Source organism: Teleopsis dalmanni, chromosome 2 (assembly GCF_002237135.1).
Source record: "Teleopsis dalmanni isolate 2A chromosome 2, ASM223713v2, whole genome shotgun sequence".
NCBI classification, from domain to species: domain Eukaryota; kingdom Metazoa; phylum Arthropoda; class Insecta; order Diptera; family Diopsidae; genus Teleopsis; species Teleopsis dalmanni.
In genome coordinates, this window is record NC_051847.1 from 198,013,997 (window position 1) to 198,023,108 (window position 9,112).

Below are 9,112 nucleotides of genomic sequence, written 5' to 3' on the forward strand. Positions count from 1 at the left end.
AATATATATACGTATATATATATAAGTATATCCAAATTTCTTGCAGTTTTTGCATATATTTGCCAATATGTCTTTACTTTTTCAAGCAGTTTTTGCTCTATGAATAAAAGATATTCAAAGAAAAATTTGCACAAATTTTCAGTTCTAATTGAATTTTCCGCTTTTAAAAAGATTTAATTTTTATTTTTAGTTTAGTTTTTAGTTTTCAGTTTTTAGTTTTCTAAATGTGTGTACTTAATTTTTTTTTTTTTTTTTCACTTTAATGTTTTTGTTTAGCTTTTCATGTGGCTTTAAACATAAAAATGTTGGCCAAATTTTTGCAAACATTACTGTTAATTATTTATATAATATATACATATATGTTATATATATTATATGTTATGTATTTATTTTTATTTTATAAATTTTAAGCTTATTTTACTTTTAATATTCGTTTTTTGTTGATCTCATGTGCTTTAACGTGTCCAATAATTTTCTTTGATTTGTAGAGGAAGAAAAATTAGTTTCTTGTTGAAATTTTTTCGGTTCTAATGTTTTCTTTTGAAATTTATTGTTTAGCTTGAAAACTAATTTTTTATTTTTATTTTATTTTTATTTGTTTGTTTTTATTTTTCCTATTTAAAAATTAATTCATTATGTTTATTTTTTTATTTTGAAATATTTTTTCTATTTCAATTTGTATTTTCTATAAATGTCATGACAGTATTTTTTAATTGTTCAACAGGTGTGTCTGTTATGTGATGTTTATACTACAACTTAATTAGTTGATGAATATATGTGATAGAACACTAATTAACTCTAACTGCAATAAACTAAACTCATTTATGTTTGATTTTAAAATATTTTTTAATTTTACAATTTTATAGCAAATATAACAACGGGTTATCTTTGGAGATTCTTGGATATTTCTGTGGATCATTTTTTATTACAGCTCAAAAACTATATATATATTAATAACTATATATATTATATATATTATAACTGCATGCAAATATAATAAAGATTTGGCAGATCTTTGGATTTTTCTGAAGAATATTTTATACTATAAATACTTATATTTGTTACTGGGCTTAGGTCGTTTATTTAACACATAAATTTATAAAAATGTTTTTTAAATAAAATTAAAAAAAAAATTACACTATTTTAACTGTGTTTTTTCTATCGAAGTTAGGAATTCAATCCAACTCAGACTGCAGATACTGCAGGGAAGAGAGAGAAACGGCATACCATGTGCTTGGGGAGTGCCCAGCACTGATGCATAAGCGAAAGAAACACCTAGGAGGGTATTTCATGGATCATAAGGATTCAAGATTGGGGAAGATAGGATCCATACTGTTTTTCATTAAAGAAATCGGACTTGGAGAAATACTCTAACCCGACAAAGAAGCACAATAGATCTTTTAGATCGCAGTGCACGATCCCTTACTCAATAATAATAATAATAAAACTGTGTTAAATATTTATTTATATTTTAATTTTTATAGAAAATTATTTATATTACAAATATTTCGGTCTACTTCGTACACCATCTTCAGTGTACGTAAATTTTTGTTGTTGTCTTTTTATTTCTATTTAAATCCTTCTAAGTTTTAAATAGTTACTTTTCGTCTTAAGACGCCTCACTTACAACAAAAAAAATTAAAAATAATAAAAAAAAATGTTAATAAAACAAATAAAATAAATGTTTGATTCAAAACAGCTGTTATCATCAAATATTTCAACTAATCTACATTACATCTACATTAAAACCAGCCATAAATTTTTCTTTTTAATTGTATAGTAAATTTTTATTTCTGAAAATCAAATTTTATAATTTTTATAAATAAGAATCCCTTTAAAATTATATAAATCATATACCAGGATTAGGATAGTCTTCCTAATCCGACTATCAATCCCAAACAAAACTATTATTCTTTTTGAAACCCAATAATATATTTAACCTAAGCTAAGCTTAATCTAAGCTATTCTAAAAATATATAACCATTTGTTTACATTTTTAAACAATTACTACACAAACCAAACGTGACTAAGTTCAAAACAGCATATAAGACCTGCAGTCTAGACTACTAGCTCACTATTGGAATAACTGCAAAAATTATATTGAATCTTTAAATTTGTAAAAGGACTATAAAATTAATACTGTTTCATATTACTATATGTTTCATATTCTGACGATTTAAAGTTATGTCTGTCATTGGTTGATTTCATAGAAACCAATTTTTTCATATCTTATTGTCAATAAAACTCACGATTTGAACGTTCAACTTCATATCAAAAATTGATATAATTTAGAATAATATCAGGCCTTTGTGTTGAACTATACATATATGCTATATAATTATGTATAAAATACAATAAAATATATTTTATTTCATTGCATGATTCATGCAAAAAGTGGTTTGTGTTTCATACATATATGCAATAAAGTATATAAAAATAATTGTCTGATATGAAAGCTGATAAAAAAAAACTACGAATTCTAATAATATTAATAAGTCATATTTAAATATAAGAAAATATGTGCTTTAATAATAACAAAAAAAAAAGAAAAATACAAATAAAAAATGTTGTGTAATAAAACATTAAAATTATCAGTAAAGTAAGGCAAAATTAAAGATTTTCTGGCTAAAAATTTGTATTGTGGGGAAGGGTCAAATTAGAGGTCAATTAAATAATTTTAAATTGCTAACGACCAGTGAGCAACCATTAAGTGTTGAATACGTTGTATATTCTTATCAATAAATGAAACAAAATATAGATTATAATTAAATATACATACATGTATCTATATACATATATATATATATATAAAAATATAGTTTTTATAATTTACTTTGACGTCAAAAACAGCTCAACATTTAGACTTTGCTTAGTTAGACTCATTGTAGTACGTGTACATATATGAATATGCCAATTGACAGATAGAATAAATTTCTATATATGTTAGTTTGTATATTTTACTATATTTTAATATTTATAAGAACTTATGTACATATGTATATAAAATGCATAATGATAAAGATATTTGCCATAAAGATAAAATAAAATCCCCCTCAAGTGGTCGGTGTTAAATAGATTTTAAATAAAAAATGGTGTTAATGTCTTACTTCCTTTGTATTTAAGACATGTTATAAAAAAATATAAAATTTTATAATTTTAAAGTGTTTTTTTACACATTTTTTTGAAATGATAATTTATTACAATAGATTGATAGTAAGTTAGCAAAAACATAGAAATATTGCTATGTTTTTGAAGTTAGGTTAGGTTATTGCGGTAGTCAATTTAATTGATCAACAAACTTAAAGCTTATGGTCTGACATTATTGTAGTATATAGTATATTATATTCAAAAGTATAAAATATTTTTAGCATAAAATCATTTCAAATTTAACAACAATCCTCTTATTTTATTTTAATATTAATAATTCATAGTCTCTTAAAATTTATCAATTAAAAAAATGCTAATAATTAATATTAGTATTTTTTTTTTAAATATTTTGATTTAATGCAAAAAGTAAAAGCAACATTTATTGAATAGAAAAATATATATTCATTTATAATAAAACAAAGTTATTGGCTGACGTCTTAGGCTATTTTTAAAACAATTTCAACATTTTCTACACAACAAATGACGTAATAATATAGGGGCACCAGGCTAATGTGAAGCAAACTCAGTGCAGCGGTTGGCCGTATCAGTCGATTTTATTATTATTATTTTTTTTTCATTCGTTAAATGTTTGAATATGTTTTATAATTATTTTTATATATTTTTTTTGTCCAATATAAAATTGTATGGAACAACATTGGCTCGTCGTCTCTTGAGCGTATTTATTAATTTTTTTTTTTCATAATTAGGCTATTGCTATGACATTTGTGGTTACTTTTGTCGATTTAATTTAAATGAAAAATGGTAATAAATTGAAGGCGTTGCATATAAATTAGAAAAAAAAATACACAGCTATATACTATATAAAGCTATTAGCAGCGTTAAAAGATTATGAAATGAGATACAATATATACATACGCTAGAAGATGTTTTTATGATTGTTATAAACTAACCGTTAAATTAAAATTTGGTAAGACTTAAAAGCTTCAAAGTTTGTAGGTTAATAAACACTTTATATGGTTAGTAATAATAGCAATCTAAGTTGACTATTCATTAATCTCAGTTTAAGAGTTTTAGTAGAATTTAAAAAAAAAATGACATTTACCTATAATGAATATTTCATAGCAAACGCGTAGATCTGAAGACCATCTCTGTTTTCTGTCTTTATTATAGCTAACACAAAATGACATATAATGTCAGTTAATTAACTATAACTAAATAAATAAAATTAAAATAAAATAAAACTATAACTATAATGAAATATTTCATAGCAAACGTATAGATCTGAAGACTATCACTGTTTTCTGTCTCTATTATACCTAACATAAAATGACATATAATGTCAATTAATTAACTATAACTCAATAAATAAAATTAAAATATAACTATAATGAAATAGTTCATAGCAAATGCATAGATCTGAAGACCATCTCTGTTTTCTGTCTCTATTATACTTAACATAAAATGACATATAATATCAATTAATTAACTATAACAAAATTAATAAAATTAAAATATAACTATAATGAAATATTTCATAGCAAACGTATAGATTTGAAGACCATCTCTGTTTTCTGTCTTTACTATACCTAACATTTAATTTTATAAAGGTTGTATGCATTTTGATATAACTTTCTCGTCTTTCATTAGGTCAGAGAGAGTCTTCTTATTAAATTATATAAATATGGAAAGTATTTCCTCGATTTAACAAATGAATTTCAGTTAAAATAAACATTAAATAATATTTGACAATATAGACAATAGAATGAAGAGGTTGATGCTTAGATATAGATTTCATTAATATTAATTTATGTTAAATCCTTATCCTGATAATGACTCTCAAGGAAAGTCGAAACATAAAATATATTAAAAAATATTAAACAAGCGTTGAATTTTAATTTTAACAAAAAGTGACCTATAGTCGAATAAAATATATATAAAAACCATTATTAAAAAAACAGGTCGATAAATAAATTCACAACCTAATAGAAAAAAAACATTTAACCATTACATAAAGAAAATGTCGGGCCATATATAATATTTACCGCTACAAAAGATAAAAGAGGTCTAAGAAAACTCTATGCATATATTTTACTTCAGTAATAATATATTTTTTCTTAAAAAAATATTTTATGAGGAAAAAATATATTGGTGTTATGTATTGTATTGATAGATATTAACACATCTTTCAAGGTACCTTGAGATATATTTTCGCCCATAGTTATCAAAAGTCAACATTAAAAATTGCTTTATATAACTATACATAAATAACTATATATAAGTATATATGTATATTTTATAGTTATTTATATTTTGTTGATAGAATATAAAATAAGAATAATTCTAAACTTAAATTGAAATAAACTTTTTGTTTAAAATAAATTAATATACTAATAAACGATATTAGTATATGTACTAGTATAAGCAATATAAATAATCGATATCTATTGTTTATCAATAATTAAAGATTATATTTATAAACAAGGTTATTGCATTCCGATTTAATTTAATTTATTTATAAAACAAAAAGGTAGAATAAAAAAAAAAATTATATGACTTTGAATTAAATTTTTACTTTTCAATTGAAGCCAATGTTTTATGCAATTATAAGCTGCATAAATTACAATCGGCATTACAATCGATATTAAATTATCGATTATTGAATTTATGGAAGATGTTAACAATAAAACCGACCTTAAAATGTCGATTTCGCAAGCATTGACAGTAAAAGTTTTAAAGATAATCTTTATACAATAAATTAAAATAATTGCTTTTTTCAATTGAATGAAACGCACAAATCGCTGACAAGTTCAAGTTTAATTTATTTTAAATGTTAATTTTCTTTACTAAAAAAAATTTTTTTTCTTATAATTTAAAAGTATAATTCGCGTAATTATGTTTAGCTACGATGACAAGTAATTGACGTGTCATATTTTTTTTTTCTAAATTTTATGCTAAAAATAATTAAAAAGAATTATAATTAGCAATAAATTTAAGTGTTATCAGTGTAAAATATTTTGTTTTAAATAAGTAGAAAAAAATGTCTTAAATTCTATTTCAATTTGCAATTCTGTGGTTTTATAAAATTAAATATAAATATTTTAAGTACAAACTATGAAACATAATTTTCTACGAAAATATATAAATTCTATTTTTTTCTATATTAAAATGTGGTTGAGGTTCTAAAATTGGTGTAATTATAATCAAATATTAGAATAGGTTAAGTAATGCTGGCAATCCTAAAGAACCACTTAAGCTTATTGACACATTGTGTGATCCTATACGAAACTTAGAGGTTTAAAAATCACTTTGAAACTTCGGGAAAACTTAAAGACACTTAAATACTTAGAGATCCTCAAAAAACGGAAGTCCTCAAAATAATAAAATACTGGACGTCACTTTTATCCTCCTCTCCTCTCCGACAGGAATCATTAAAAGACAAATTCAATCTTCTCTCTTCTAGATACACTACAAACTGATATATCAATCTTAATGAGAGTGGATTATTTCGTAAAACAACGGGGCCAACTTGACGCAAATGCCTGCATATCGTTAAGCCTTCCTATCTTTTATTAAATTTTTTACCACAAAAAAAATTCAATGAATGTTTGCATTATATCAATGATATGCCCAGATTTTTTGCGCACTTACACCATGAGGTCCCTTGTGACATCCTTAAGAGTTTGACATATGTCACTATAACTATTTAGTACTAGCCACAAAGTCATTGACATGAGCTAGTATAATACAAAATACAAAATTATAATACAAAATTATCATAATATAGTTTTAAATATTAATTGTGGCTATATTATAAAAATATTGTATCAATACCCTGAAGATCACAATAGACTATAGACCGAAATATTGGTGAAAATAATATATAATTTTTAAATATAATTTAAAAAGTTGTGTATAATTTAAACAATTTACCAATTAGCCCGTTTAAAAATAAAAACAATATATACCATATATATTTTTTTTTTGCAATTTTTCTTAACCTCAATAAATTTATAATTGCAATGAAAAATCCAATAAAATTATTATAGTAAACATAAATAAATCTAAAAACAAGCTTTTGAAGCTTTGCGATGTGCGATAAGCAAAAATTAAAGTAATTTTTATGCAAATAACAATTAAAAAAATAAACTTTTATTTTTCTTTGGAAGCATTAACGTGACTGAAATTTTGAATTTAAAGTGCTTTAGTATTGTTAAAAAAATATATTATAAAAAAAATTCTTACTTATTAAAAACAAAAAAAAAAGAGCAAAAAGAATGAGTACGGGTAGAAGCAAGTCAATGACTTAGTGCACGCAACGTTTTTGTTCTCGTAAAGCACAGCGGCGTTGTCGTCGCCATTTTTTCGCCATAACTGCCATTCGATATTTGAAAATGGCTGTTATACGCGGCTTTTTGCCATTTTTGGTCAAGTGCTTAATAATTTCGCTCCGCAGTGTGTTGTGTTGTTGTTGTGTTGTGATTTTTGTCTTTATGGCGGGGAAAATACACCCACGCAAATTTACATATGACTTAAGCTCATTTTAATCAACCAACAACCAAACTCGATGTATGTTTCATTATTTTTACTTTTTTCTGGATTTGTTAGCTCGTGTGTTGAGCTAAACATATTTTATCGTAAATTAGCAACATTTAATATATTTAAAACGGATGTCGAAGAGACGATTTAAATAAATTTCATTAATATTTATAAAATATGGTAGAGATATGCACTAACAATTTTAAATGATAAACGTTGGTTAAGTATATGGAAGGAGAATTTACTAACATAACAGAAAGTTGATAAAAATTGTTAACACTGAAGAAGCTGGCGAATGGTCAGTAAGGCATTAGGTGTAAGAAAAAAATAAATAAAAATAAATAAAAAAAATAAAATAAAATAAAAATTATAAACTATACATTTGGCTTTTTGGATTTTTGGCTTAGGCTAATGCCCCTAGGCACTGCGACCAGCTTGATCTATTGTGCACCCCTTTGTATATAGGCATTTAATATCTCGAGGAACCGAATCAGCTCCTTCGGAGGGAGATGTTGAACGTCTTAATCCTCTAGTTATTATGCACCTAAAATTTTATTTCTTCTGTGGCTTAGTGCATCACAGTTGGTGATCAGATGTTCCATAGACTATTCCTCTGCACAGCAGAATCTGGTTGTGGGTGGCCAGTTGATTGAGTGCATTGTTACATTCTATAAGGACTTTTGATGTGAATGTGTAGCTGTTAAGAGCTTTGAGAATTGATAATTGTTCCATAGATTATTCCTCTGCACAGCAGAATCTGGTTGTGGGTGGCCAGTTGATTGAGTGCATTGTTACACTCTATAAGGACTTTTGATGTGAATGTGTAGCTGTTAAGAGCTTTGAGAATTGATAATTATATATATAATACTATATATAAAACTATATATAATAAATATAAATAAACAGGGTACCAACTCCTAACGGAGCGGAACACCGCGACTATAGTTGATCTTTCTTTTGTGCTGTATATAAATAACGTTATAAAAATTACAAATAATTAATTAAAAATAACTTTGTTTATTAATAATAATAAATAATGATTACAATAATAATAATTATTATTATAAATTAAATGTTATTTAAATAACAGCTATTTATTTTTAATATATATTTTATTGCTTTTTTTTAAATGACTAATGGTAAAAAAATAAAGAAAAAATAAAGAAGTTATTACATAATTTAATAAAAAACACATTTATTTTTAGAAAGTTATACTTTAGATATAAAAAAAAGTATAAAACAGAAATTTATTTATATTTATAAAAATTAATGAAATATTTTAACAGTTAATAAGTTAATAAATTTTTAATATAAAAAATAAACTGAAAAATACAAAAATATTTTAAATGCTATTATAAAAATTAAAGAAATTAAAGTAAATATATTATTGAAAATCTGCATAAAAATATACAACAAAAATATACAACAAAAATATACAACAAAAATATACAACAAAAATTTGTTATAC